Below are 14,976 nucleotides of genomic sequence, written 5' to 3'. Positions count from 1 at the left end.
TAGTGGCTCCTTATCATGTCCCCTAATCAAACTCTGTGCTGTTAGACTTAATTGCCCAAATGTGCAGCCTACCAGTTGATGAAATGGGGTGGCAGAGACATCTTCCAAGACACACACACATACACACACACACACACACACACACACACACACACACACACACACACGCATACACACGCATACACACACACACACACACACACACACACACACACACACACACACACACACACACACACACACACACACACACCACTTACCAGTGCCAGTACTTCCAATGAAGTGAATGAGTGAATGGTTGTACACTATCAAAAGAAGGAATTCAGTTGTTCCACTTTGTGCCCCATGATAATAGAGCTGTGGTCAGAATTGTTTTACCAGCTATTCAGATGCTAGTGAGATTTTGAGGAAATACCACATGGATAATTAGTATTAGCTGGGCATCAAGATTGCAAGATTTATGTGTGACTTTGCCAGAAAGATCACCATCCATGCTATAAGCCATTTCATTCATACTGCTGTAGCAACACAGGGGTCTCTGAATTGCTTATTCGTAAAGTACTCAGAAATCCTGCAAAGAACAGATTAGTATAGTGTGCTATGCCTTATTGAATCCAAGGGTGATGTGTGACACTTCCATGAGTGGATCATATTGGATATTTGCAGGTGTTCTTCATTTACAAGCCTGCTCATTTTAAGTGGGAAAGCTATTTCTTGAACACCAAAAATCTATGGTTAAAGACTGAGCTATCACCCTGATTGCTGCAACACCCCAATGCTGGATCACAGTAGTCATGAGCAGGCATGTGGCATTTCTGTGTATGCACGTTCTAAGTAGAACATCTATTTTTTGAAACTATTAAAAGTCTGCCATTAAAGGCTGAGGTGGCTCTCTTCAGTTGTTGAATTTTGACAGTAACGACTTAGCATTTTGAGTTTGTAAGTCTGCATTAATTAAGTTGAAAAGTCCTTTTCTTTAAAGTAAAATAATGTCATCATAGAATCAAATGATCAGAGGAAGCACAAAATAATTGAGTCACAAGACCATTTACATTGTGCCAGTGCCCACCATCACGCTGTACACAGTCATCTAAGGATGGTCATATTTGGTTAGTTTCAGATTAAATTTATGGATACCCATCCAATCACCCAGGTTCATTGGAAGGATGCTAGGTTGTAATATTGTTTAACTTCAATGGGAAGTCTGTGCCAGAGATGGGGTAGGTGTTGGGTAAGCTGTTTGTCTCTCCAGCCCAGTTTATTTATATGCTGGTGTACATTTAAATCAGTAATTATGGTACCGGTGGAGCTGTCTCACTCGCAGTGATAATTCAATGGGAAGTCTGTGCCAGAGATGGGGTAGGTGTTAGGTAAGCTGTTTGTCTCTCCTGCCCAGTTTATTTATATGCTGGTGTACATTTAAATCAGTAATTATGGTACCAGTGGAGCTGTCTCACTCGCAGTGATAATTCAATGGGAAGTCTGTGCCAGAGATGGGGTAGGTGTTAGGTAAGCTGTTTGTCTCTCCGGCCCAGTTTATTTATATGCTGGTGTACATTTAAATCAGTAATTATGGTACCAGTGGAGCTGTCTCACTCGCAGTGATAAGGGAGGTCAAGGAAGTGACTCAGGTCACAAAGCACAGATCACCCCAAAGAGTCTTTAAGAAAACAGTGAGAAAGGTCTGTGCTTCAACTTTCCTAGAAGCTGAAGAACTTTAGACAAGAAATGTTCTTGGTTAGGAGTTTCTGGGGTGTTTTCAGTTGCTTAACAGAAAACTGCAATCCTGAATGACACACTGTAGTTAATAATTTGTCAAATTATTTCTATGTACAGAGGAATGCTAACAACTTTTGATCTGGATGATATGCCTTAAGATATTAGTTGTGTGAAATGGAATGCTTTTCTGCCTCCTCTTGCTTCAAGATGATTATAGGAGAGGTGATTATTAACTCAGGTTCCAAGTCCCCTCACTGCATTATCACTTTGGAGGGGGTTATTGGCTTTGCTTTACTATGAGGGAGAAACCTGTTTTGTAAATGTGACAATACTACATTTAATTGTATTCATTTTTCCATTAACTAGTTGTTCACAATAGTTAGTTCCTGTTGTAATTAAAGGTATCAGATGGAGAGTTTCCAGTTATACCCTGTTTGCAGTCGTCTGCAAATTTAGTTAACCAAAGGTCCTGATTCAGTCAGAAGTAAATAGTGTGGGAAGAAATAGCCAGGGGATTGTTATGGCTAGGCTTGTATAGGCCCTAGGGCTGATAGCCTAGTACCAACCTATGAACCTATGAACCTATGAAGATCACAGAAGTAGATGCCAAAAAGCAATGATCCCAGCACTGAGCTCTTGTGAAAACCACTAACTACCTTCCTACATTTTGGAAAGGCGCCTTCTATCTTAGCTATATAGTTCAGATTTTTTAGCCAACTGACTAACCATCTCACCACATATGGATCTGATTTAACCCGCTTAGCTTATCAATGATGCCAGCATGGTGTGTAGAATCCACTGATGTCCAAATCAAAATAACCTATGTGATCAGAATGTCCATTCTGTATTGCCTGTCTGACCTTCTCTAAGGACTTAGTTAACTAAGTGAGCAGGATCTCCCTTTCAAAAATTCAGTCTGATGGGGGTCTAGCCTGATAAGGTTTTTGATATCATTTTTTTCCCACTGCTGACCATCTGCTGACACCAGTGTCTCTCCATATTTACTGGATCGATCAGATCTGCCTTTAGCCTCATTCTCTTTCTACTTGATCAATGTCCAGAGTCAGTGGGAGCTTGAGGACATGGGTATGCTGTTGTACAGCTGCTGTGGAACATGCCCTAACCTACCACCCTGAGGCAGCCATAATGGATCATTTGGATAACCTTGAGGGAGTTGTATCAAGAGATGGGAGCATGCTGCCCAAACAGTACTTTTAATAAGTGTTTGAACAGATAATTGCTAAACCAAGAGATGGTATTTGTTATAATGGTCTTTTTTTCAGTTTGTTGATTAGTACTCTATGGCTAATTTGGCCATGTGCCTTTTAAGGTCCACAAGTAGTGCACTGGTAAGAAGGCTTTTCCCCTCATTAGGAAACATAAAGTCTGTAGCAAGATCAAAATGATAGTAGTATTAAAGGTGTACAGAAGGCATGCTGGACATTTTTAAGGATGTAGAAGTCTGTCATGTATGAGAATATTTGTCCATAAGGCACATTTTCAAGGAGGTATGAATGAAGACAGAGAATTGTTGTGGGCTAGTTGGGTTCTGGTTCAAAAAATGAATGACTACTAGCTTGAGATATGGTTTATATTTTCCATCTTCCAGTCAGATTGGGTTCTTTGTCTGAAGAAAGATATTAAAAATGCATAAGAGCACTTCACATGTCAGCAAAAGCCTTTGTAAGGAACTTGAAGTGGAAAGTGGTATTGTTATATTGGGTATTTCCTTTGGTTTTATGAGAATAATGTAGATTGTTGAAGTGGACAAAGGCCTGAAAAAAATTCTGAGCATATCAGGGAAAAAGGGTTGAAGACTGGAGGTAGAACACACGAGAGTGAGGTACTAGAGAAAGGAAATATGGCATGCTTGCCTTAAAATAGTCTTTTGAAAGAATGATAGTGTTAAGCGATATAGGCAAGTAATTATGCAATGGTCGAACATTATTTGCAGGGATGTTTTTATGATTTGGAAGAATCCACATTTCATTACAGAAGGAAGAAGTTAATTTAGGCAAATTAGAAAAATGACCTTGAGGAATCTGCTTTTCATTCCAGAAGGAAATATGGTGAGAGAAAGCAGCTTTTTATGTGTGAATGAAGTAGGCTGATTTTGACTTTTTGTGTCCAGTCTGGCAGGATTTCTTAAGAGTCGGGTAATATTGATTATCAGTTGGAAAATTAGAATATTTCAATAAGAGCCTGGCAGTGTCATGTTCTTTGAAATTCTGATTTATATTGGCTGTAAGCAAAAATCATATCTTGCTCTGGAGTCTGTGCTATTTGATTGTGTTGATGAAATTTTAAATAAGAAGTACAATTTAGTCAAAGCTGTTTAAAACATCATGAGTGCTATCATTTTTTGCAAATGAGAGTCAATTTTATATAGGTCAGTTGACTTGAACAGGTTGATGTCTTTGAAGTAAATGAGTGGCTTTTTGTTAGGACTGAGAGAGTCTGAACTGCTTGATGTAACAGTATAAGGTTGTAGAGTAATCATCAAGAAAAAGTTGGGTAAGGACGTTCGATGCTTACGTATGTCAGAATAGATACTAAGAGTAATATCAACATGACAGCCCAAGAAAGAGCTGTTAGATGGATGATGGGTGGTAAAAGAACATTAGGTAAGAGTGAGAGGTGATACTATCTGAGTGTGTTTGCACTGAAGGGGCTTATACATTAAATAATTAAATGCCATAACTAAACTGCCTTTATTTATTCAGTTGGCTAGCTTATTCACAAGTACGTTGCAGATGTATTACAATGAAAGGGGACAGATGTAGATGGAAAGGGGGTACAGTTTTGTTATTGCTATTAATATTATTTGTTGTTGTAGGCAATTCCAACTCTGTATCATAGCTCAAAAAATCATTTCCCTAGTTACTACAATTTATTCATCCAGCATTTCCGACAGTACATCCTGCAGGGAATCCTTAAAATCTGCCAGCTCTTTACACTCCCACAGGATATGTTCCCAGTTACCTCTTTCTTCCCCATCACACCTCCAGCATTTGCTATCTACCTGAGGAAAAATTCTTTGAAGTCTGCTTTGGGTATAAAAATACTTAGGTAAACACTTCCAGGCAAAGATCCTAAATCTTCCAGATTTTGTTGCATATTTGTGAGCTATACATATATCCCCCATTATTTCTTTGTGAATTGCTTATCTAATCTCCCTTTACATTCCTTCGTAACCTCCTCTGATTAATTGTTATAGTTATCATTCAATATTAATTAATTACTAATTATTCCTTTCTTAATGTCAATTTCTGTATCACCAAGCCCCTCTTGGCCAGTTGGGTCATTCATTCCTCACCACTAGGGCAAGGGTCATCCAGAAGGAGCCATCATTAAGGCAGCCATTAGAAGTAGTTTGGTGTTTTTGTCCCTCTAAGTCCTACCCCTCATGCTTGCCCTGTGACAGCTCATAGGTGGGATATCCAAAGGGTGTCAGTACTGCACCGCTCTTCACTTTTATAAGCAGTTAATTTAACAAAATGCCCCACTCAGCCACAAGAGATACCACATGGTGGTTTTGTCTGCATTTATCGGTGTAATTAAGCCAACATGCAAATGTCCCTGTCCATCCTTATTCATGTGTGTTTACCATAAATCTATCTTTGCCACTGGCTCCTAACCACAACTATTTACATTACCTTGCCAAAAACCTTTCACTAACAGTATCACTATTTAGGCAAATTATGTCTGAAGGTTCTGCTTATGTATTTTTTTTCTTTCGTGGCTGCGAAAAGAAAATGGGTACACTGCTTTAGTGACTGTTACAGTGTTGTCATCTTTTTCTGATTTTAGAGAGTGTGGATGTGCAGAAATTGATGTTATGAGCGTCAATGTTTTTGAAAGTCGAATAGGAATGCATATTCATATATATATATATATATATATATATATATATATATATATATATATATATATATATATATATATATATATATATATATATACATATATATATATATATATATATATATATATATACATATCTATATATATATATATATATATATATATATATATATATATATATATATTCATTTTATAACACTGAAAGCTCAAAACACTGAAACTCAAAACACTGAAACCAAAACACTGAAATTTCAGAATCTTGAAAACTCAAAATACTGAAACTCAAAAGACTGAAAACACATATCATACATATACTGAGTTTACACAACATAAATCATAGCACTTTCCACCACACTAAATGCAATCTTGGAGTTGATATCTTTAAGTAGCAGGGGGTGTGGGGGTGCAGCCCCCCACATGGGGGGTACAGGGGGGGGGGGCTTGCCCCCCTGCTTACACTTGGTGGAAAGTGCTATGATTTATGTTGTGTAAACTCTGTATATGTATGATATGTGTTTTCAGTGTTTTGAGTTTCAGTGTTTTGAGTTGTCAGTGTTTTGAAGTTTCAGTGTTTTGGTCTTCTATATGTGTGAGTGAGTAGTACGAATGAACTACCATGGCAGGGCTAGTCAACTGGCGGTGTAAACCTTGGCTCGAGATGACTGTCACTGCTGAAGTGACACCCCGACCCATGAGCAAAAATGGGAAAAGGGGTAGAGGATGGATGGATGGATATAGCCATGAATGTGCTGCACATGAGCACTGCTGCTTCAAAGGGAGATGTTTCTCTACCTTAGTTTAACATGCTGTTTGGTATTTAGTTAAAACCCGCTTGCTTTAGATTTCCCCAGCAAGACTGAAAGCTTGAAGCACGCACTATGCTGCACTATGGTCTGTTAGCTAGTTTGCTGCTTTTATGAGGGTATTGAACATTTTCTTGAACAAGGTCAGCAACAAAACAGTGAACATGTTGTGAGGAGTCTGTGGCCCAAAGTAAAAGTACAATATTTAGTTTAGGCAGTTGCAAAGCCATGGCACTGATTGTTGTTTTTTGCACACCTAGTTGGCGGTAATCACAGTTTGCCCCACAAGTCTATCCCCACTTCCTCCTACCTATGCAGTTATTTCTATTGCAGGAAGCAACCTCTTCCTTCTATTTTTAAAAATTCAATCCATGTGTGGAGAGCAAGATTCTGTTTCAGTAATCTTTGCAAGAAGGCCTGGAAGGCAGATGACTTTTCTTTTCATTGGAAAGGAATGGTCATCTGTGCCTTTCCACCCTTTCCATTTGTATCCATTGTACATCTGAAGATTCAGAAGGAATCCTCCTACCTCCACTATGTACACTATTTTCTTTAAACAAACCTGATACCTGCATAGCTAATCACTGCTGTAATTAGCTCATGTATGAGCATTTACATCATTACCTGTTGGCCATACTTCCTCAAATAACAAATATTGTACATATGTCAGTCCCGTACACAATACTTCTTTTCCTTTCTTTGATACTACCCATTATAATTTATACTGACCATGTAGTTTGCCACCATAGCTCCCCCAGTGAAAAAGGTTGCAAAAGTAACCATTAAAGCAGGAAAGAATGTGATATAAAAGAACTTGAGCAAGAGGGAGTGGATAAATATTTTGGAATTGATGTAGGATCAACAATAAGACCTGGACAAATGCGAATAAAACTTAGTAAGGAATATTTTAGAAGACTTAAATTAATCCTGAAAACAGTGTTGACATCTAGGAATACAATCCATGCTATAAACCAATTTGTTCTTCCTGTCCTAACTTGCAGGTTTGGAGTGATTGACTGGCCCCAAAACATTTTGAATAGATTAGATCGTAAAACAAGAAGGATGCTTCATGCTGACCAAATGATTTAAAACAATCAGTACATATCAAGATTATATATTCCCTGGTCTGAAGGAGGGATGGGCCTCCATGAAAATGTTTACATGTATAGATCTGCAATTGTGGGACTGCACACATATCTGCTGACCTCACAGGACCCAAACATAGTCAATGTTTTGAACCATAAGGAGAATAAATCTAAGATGACTTCTTTGCTTAATCTTGCAGAAGCGTATCTGCTTCAAGCAGGAATGGAAATCAAACCAGAAGTAGATAAACATCAGGCAACACCTGACTGTGCCATAAAACAAAAGAAAGAATATAAGGTAAAGGACCAGATGAGAAGGCAAGAAACATGGGAAATGCATAAATATAGTTGCAAGTATATAAAACTTCTGGAATAACCTCATGTTGATCAGGACTGAGTACAGGAATGGTTAAGAAGAGGCAAATTCAAACCATGAGATGAAAGGTTAGTATTGGCGGCCCATGATTGTGGGCTATGTACATGCTAGTTTACAAAGTCCACTGAACATGTAGGAGAAACAGACAAATGTAAGTTTTGTAAAATCAAATTGGAAACAGTCGCACACCTCATTGCTGGTTGTGACATACTAATGGCAGGACTATACACTAAAAGGCATAATAATGTGGCAAGACTGTTGCACTGGGGATTGTGCAAATATTATGGTATTGAAGTGGCTGAAAAACACTAGAAACATGAGCTACAAAGCATCATAGAAAATGATGAAGTTTACATCACATGGGATCACCCATTACCAACAGTTCAAAAGATAGATGCTAGAAAACAAGATATAGTGGTCCATGAAAAGAAGACAAAAGTAGCACTGATCATTGAAATCACCACACTCAGTGACTGCAGTGTCTTGCATACAGAGTCACAAAATCATAAAATATCAGGATCTGTAGGCAGAAATGAGAGCAATGTGGAAGAAAGATACTCAGACAGTTCCAACAGTAGTAGGAGCAACATGGTCTTATAAAAAAGAATATACAATCGTATTTAGATATTTTAGATATTTTACCAATACATGTAAACCTGTATGAATTGCAGAAGGAATCATTACTGGGCACATTGCGGGTGCTGCGAAGATCACTTTTGGCTGATATCAAAGATTGAAACAATACTAATTTCATGAACTTTAATCATACTTTGACTTAGGAATGAGATCCATTTCCATCGTTTTGGAGAAATTAAAAAGTATAATATATTCTTTTGCCTTTCTACTATTTGACACACATGCTTCCCCTGTGTTCAAAACACCTAACACACTTCCTGCCTTTTGGATTTGTTTTAGACTCAGTAAACATAACATTCTTCCTTTCATTTACATTAAGGACTGCATTTAGAATCTTTTTATTTCATACCACTGTTAATAACTTAGTACTGCATATTGACTGATTTTCACATCATCTCCTTCATACAATCCAATAGTGTATTTAAATGCTGTGAATTCTATTCTTCAGCAATACAAGTCTATAGCTGATGCCCACAGTATTATTCACTGCTACATCACTGCCCAGATTCACATACCTTCCCAAATTAAAAGTATTGTAGCTTATCATCCTCAATTGCCTTTCTCTTATGGTTTACTAGAATTCAAATTAATATGCCATTCTTAGTTACGATAAACTACCCAACCCGAGGCCACATCATACTAAAAATGCACACACTCATTATTCCCCATCTGCCTCAAGGGCCCTCTCCAGTAATATACATAGTATGAGAAGTACATGGAAAGCATTAAAATAATGGATATCTATGAGACAATGTACTAGATGGTTTAAGGAAAACGTGGGATCCCCCAAAACGTCAAATGAATATTACTGCTCTTTTTCTCACAGGCCAAGTACTAGACCAGGTAGGTGAATTCTAGCATTAGTTAGTAAAGTGAAACTATTCAATTTAAGCCCTACACTTTTGCTAAGAGCAATGATACAAGAGGTGAAAACCCTAATTTAGTCATTATAGAAATCATGCCAGGAGACAGACAAAACTTCTTTCAGCAACCATATATATTCCAAACACCTATAATCAATGTGTAGCTCAAAACTGTATCAGCATCATGCAGTAACAAATTAAGGGTCTCCAACTAGCACTCATGAGTGACCTTAATATTGGCTAGTCAGGACCAGCACCATACTCATTCAGGCCTATATGCTCACCTTACCAACAACTGTAATGATATTATTCATTAACTCAACCCACAAAAAATATTCTTCACCAGCAATTACTAGTACAGTTCAGTGCCCCCCCCCCCCCCCATTATCATCACCATTCAAAGCTAGCTGCCTATAAATGATTAACATTAAATTAGACCAGTAACAACTAAGCAGCACAGGAAAATCTCGGCAAATCAGTTCTTGAAAATACTCTTCACACTTGTTATTCTGTCTGGAAACATTCAACCCAACTCATCCCCCCAATACACAATTTGCACATCATCCTCAAACACTACAATAGTAGGCAGTTAATAATCACCTTTCTTGATTGCAGTAGCCTGAACCGAAAGTTGGACAGCATCCACCTCTGGATCACCCAGCAAAACAGTGATGTCTGCAAACTTACAGAAACACAGCTCTAATCATACTGTCCACTATCATCCCTCAATTCAATATCTACACCATTGTTCAAGTTGAACACCCTTGGAATCACACAGAAAGATTCTGCATACTCCTCACAAAATCTTCCATGTGGTGCAATATCATTATTGCTACTTCACTCACATCAAATGTTCATGGCCTAACTTTTATTATTTACCCTTGACTAAAAATATGCCTCTGACCATAGCCATAGTCTTCCTCCTCCCTCAGCATGCTACATACCCTAATAAAAACTCTACCTGACCACATACACACATACACACACACACACACACACACACACACACACACACACACACACACACACACACACACACACACATATCATTCTTAGGAACTTCCTCGCACCGAATAAGTGCGCTGTCTGTAGAATCCTAACTGACCTTAAACTGTTACAACATATCAAGGAACCTACCCAGGCTAGCCATATGTCTACACAAGCACACTTCTAGATATCTTAATCAACTACCCTCTTTTATCTCCAGTACCTCAGCTCTTCTTCCCAGCATTAGTGACCATTGTACTGCTTCTTTTACTTATGCTATCAAAAAAACAAAACATCCTCTAACCCTCTTCAAATCCATATCGGCCCCACCACCTACCTACCTGCAAATGAAGCTGCCATAATAACTGTTTTGCCAGCTCCTTCTGTAGGTATAACAACAACTGTATGCTAAAAAAGACCCTGCATCTCCGATGGCACAACTTCTAACTCTATTCTCTATGCAGTTATATAATGTTCTTCATATTGATCACTGCTGCAGTAGACTTAGCTATATGGGTTATATCCTGCCAAGGATATAATGTCTGACAAGCTTGCAAAGCATCAGAACACCTTCTACATGCCCAAATATTCAACAGCTGAAGCTGAGCAGAATGCTTTTCTGAGGCTTTTGAGGATTGATGGTTGGCTTGTGCTTTCCTTCTCTGGGCAGATTAGTTTTTCCCTTTGTTGAAAAACCCATCCATTTTCTTAAATGTGTTGTTTTATTACTTTCCTCATTAGGAAAGTTATTTTAAAGCTAGGAGTGCTGCGCTGTGTTTTAACAGACTGCCTCAAGACTGTAACATACTTTTGAAAGGAGTGCACATTTTTTCTGTCAGTTTAAAAATAGTGTTGTCTAACTGAAAATATATTTTCTGTGGAGAAATTGTGTTTATTTTATGTTGGTGGGGCTGGAATATTGTTTAAAAGTGTTTTTACTATGTTATTTCTGTAATAAAAATAAAATAAGTAACTTTTGTAAACTGTTAGTTTTACTGGTATGTGCTGCTTGTATTCCCTGGGAAAAATACACCATTGTCAGCTTGAGCATGGATCAGACTTCCATTCCCACAGTCAGTCCTTCTTCTACCCACAAAAAGAAAAATGTAGGCAAAAGCTTTTGCTGCTAGCAATTTGCCTTAGCCTCAGGTGGGTGACTCTGCTGTGGCAATTTGTTGTACCTCAGATAACTGATTCTTTACCCCTGATCCCACTGGTGTAGCACCTACAGCAACTATGGACCGGGGTTATCCACGTCCTCTGTGGCTATTGGAGTCCCCCTTAATTGGCAAGGGAGAGCCACTTTTGTCAGTCCAGGGATAGGGAACAGGGAAGTTTTCCCTGTTGTACGAGAATGCTGTGCCCTTCCCTGGGGAATCAGCTGCTGCCATTAGCAACACAGTTTGATCTATTTTTCTTGTCAAAAGAAACAGAAAGCCAAGCATGTAACTACTTGTCCTCAATTTACTTTAGACAGGAGTAGTTTACTGGATCTGGCTCAGGGTTTAACCCATTCTATTGATCTTTCATGTAAGGTAGTTTCTGGTAAAATAAAGAGGGATCCCTTTTTTTCTGAAGAGATTCAGAATTCTGAATCTGCACCAGAAGGTGTAGGGATGAACTAAAGTTTTTTTTGTCCTCAGATTTCTAATTCAGACTCAGAGAGTAGAGCTCAGCTTCCTATTGTCTCTGTGTTTTTTTTCTCTCAGACTATTGTTGAATGTGCCAGTGTGGGAGAAGACTGAGGTTTCTCAGTCCCTCAGAAAATACAATAATTTTGCAGATGGATTTTCCAGAAAATATATCCATTCCTCCTGATCTGTCAGCTTTAGAGGATATGAGTGTTACTGTCTGCAGTTTTCCTGTTATTCAGTCAACTGCCCCTAAAAAGCCAGCTAGGATGTATACAGTTTCTCAGTCTTTTACATTTCTGTGCACTATTCCTAAACCTGGACTGCTGGTATAGCTTTAGTTGATCTCATTGCTGCTAAAAACTTAGTTAATTAAAATACTACTCTTTCTGAAATGGATGGTAAATATATTGATATTTATTTATTTTATGTATTTATACATTTTACATTTGTTGATCGGGCTAGTACAGTTGGATATATGTCCATTTCCAGTGGAGGCCCGGGGAGAAAAGCTCCACAAGCAACAAAAAATAGGCCAAGGCAATGATATTTACAATAGAAATTGGTACATTACAAAGCTTTATAACATATTACATGTCTAGGATTTTATATTCTGTATTCCAATAGGGAAAAACCTGATGTAAATAAACCTAAATGCAACAGTAGTTTGTATTAATAAGGCAAATTATATCTAAGAGATACTATAGATTCTAAAGTCACACAAAAATATCAAAAGATAAACACTAGTGTTAAGTGGTTAGAGTATTCAAAAGCAAAGTTCAAGGATACAATTATAATGTTCAGTCTCATAAGAGTTCTGGTCTTATATGAAAATGGTTAGTCATTCAATTGTATATACATATTTACATGAGGAATAATCCTCAGAATGGTCAAGCACACTATTATCGGCGAGTAAACACAAGATAATGCTCACAAGAGGCTAGGAATCAAGGGAGTCTAGAAAAGGGTTTGGTGGTTAGTCTGAGTTATCACAGGGGCATAGCCAGTGTGATTTGAGGTAGGGTTTGAGCTTGCTTTTAAATAGGTTAACTGAGGATAGTGAGGTTAGTTGACTTGGGAGGCTGCTCCAGGTTTCACCTACTGTATTAGAGAACAGGGTGTCACCAGCTGAATTGTTGGATTTAGATATTTGTACAAGTAGTTTGTTAGATGAGCATAAGGTTTTGAGATTGTTATAGGGGGTGACTAGGGACGTAAGTATGGGTGTATTTTGAGGTAGATACAGGATCTTGTGGGCTACTATTAGTTGATTGAAAAGTATTAGATTTGGCAATTCTAACCATCCAAGTTGATTCAGGTTGATACAGTGATGATTTCTATAGGAGGACCCAGCTGCAAATCTGGCAATATTGTTGTAGGAGGATGACAGTTTGCTCAGATTACTTCTGCATATTTTGGTATAGATAGGGGATGCATAGAGCAGGGTAGCGATAAGGTAGGTGTGAGCAATGGTGACCCTGGCTATAGGAGTTAGAAAGGGTTTGATCCTGTAGAGGGAACCTAGTTTCTTATTCACTGTTTTTATGGTGTTATTAATGTGAGGCTCATAAGACAAGTTATTATCTATTAGTACTCCGAATAGTTTGGTGGTTGGCTCAGGAGATATTATAGTTCCATTATTTGAAGTGACAGTAAAGTTAAGTGGGGAGGTTCGCGGGTGGCAGTGAATAGTAGCATTTTAGTTTTTTTGGGTTTAAGATAAGACACCTATGTAGGAGCCAATTTTCAACTGTGCTAAAGGTCTTTTGGGTTAGTGACTGAAGTTCTGATTGGGAAGTAGCAGAGCATATGAGTGTGGAGTCATCTGCGTATTGGATACAGTCATCTTGTGGAATTACAGAATGGAGGTCATTTGTAAAGATGGAGAAGAGTAAAAGACCCAATAAGGATCCTTGAGGGACACCTAGCGCAACTGGGAGGTGGGAAGATAAGGTATTATCCCATAGTATAGCCTGTTGCCTATTATCTAAGTATGATTGGAACCACTGTATAGTAAGGGCATCCAATGACAAGTTTTTAAGTGTGTCTATGAGGAGGTGGTGATTAACCATGTCAAATGCTTTAGACAGGTCAATAAAAAGGGCTGAGGATAGAGTGTTATTATTACGATTGATAGGTATGGAGAAAAAACTGTATACCTCTGCATAGGTTCATAGGTTTATAGGTTCATAGGTAGGTACTAGGGTATCTGCCCGAAGGCATTTATAAGCCTAGCCAGAATGTGTTGGCTTTTGCCGCCCCCTTAGATTAGTTCCCTGTGCCTCTGTCCAGCAGAGCCATTGAAGTGATCCCTGAGGTAAACTTTTTGTTTCCCATCCACTCGTCAAGGTTTCTCTTGAAGAGGGTTAATGAAGAGCTCTGCCTAATGTAGATTGGAATCTTGTTCCAGAGCTTGGGAAGTCTCTGGGACAGGAATCTATTCCTCCAGCATGTCCTATTTATTGTTGTGGTGAGGTTTAGATCCCTGGAGTGTGTGGCTTGAAGGGATATGGTTTTCTTTAGGTGGAGCATGTCCATCAATTCTGGGTTGGACATGGCCTTGTGTATCAGGCAGAGATCACCTCTGAGTAGACGGTATGCAACTGAGTACAGCTGGAGTTTCTTCAGTCGAGCTGCATAGGGCATCTGCTTTAGGCCAGTGATCCTCTTGTGAGGAACTTCTCTGGTCTTTCCAGTTGTTGCAGGTGTCTTGTAAGGTACATCCCAAATGGGGCATTGTACTCTATGATGGGTCTAATGAGTGATGCGCAGAGGGGCCCAATGACCTCTTTGGTTTTCAGAATTTTGAATTCTCAGGTTAAATTATAATCATAACACCATCTAACTCATAGCATACTAGACAAATACTTTTAAAAAAGTTAATACATCTAGTCTCTTTTACTGTCATCTTATGTAATTTAATTAAAATCCCTTCTATCTCCATCACAGGAACCTCACTACATACTTATCAAACATATTTACTTCTAGTTTCCTCTTCTCTCTCTACACACC

The sequence above is a fragment of the Protopterus annectens genome, chromosome 1.part1 (genome assembly GCF_019279795.1).
Source record: "Protopterus annectens isolate FY-2018-M chromosome 1.part1, PAN1.0, whole genome shotgun sequence".
Classification (NCBI taxonomy): Eukaryota; Metazoa; Chordata; order Ceratodontiformes; family Protopteridae; genus Protopterus; species Protopterus annectens.
This window is presented reverse-complemented; position numbering follows the sequence as displayed.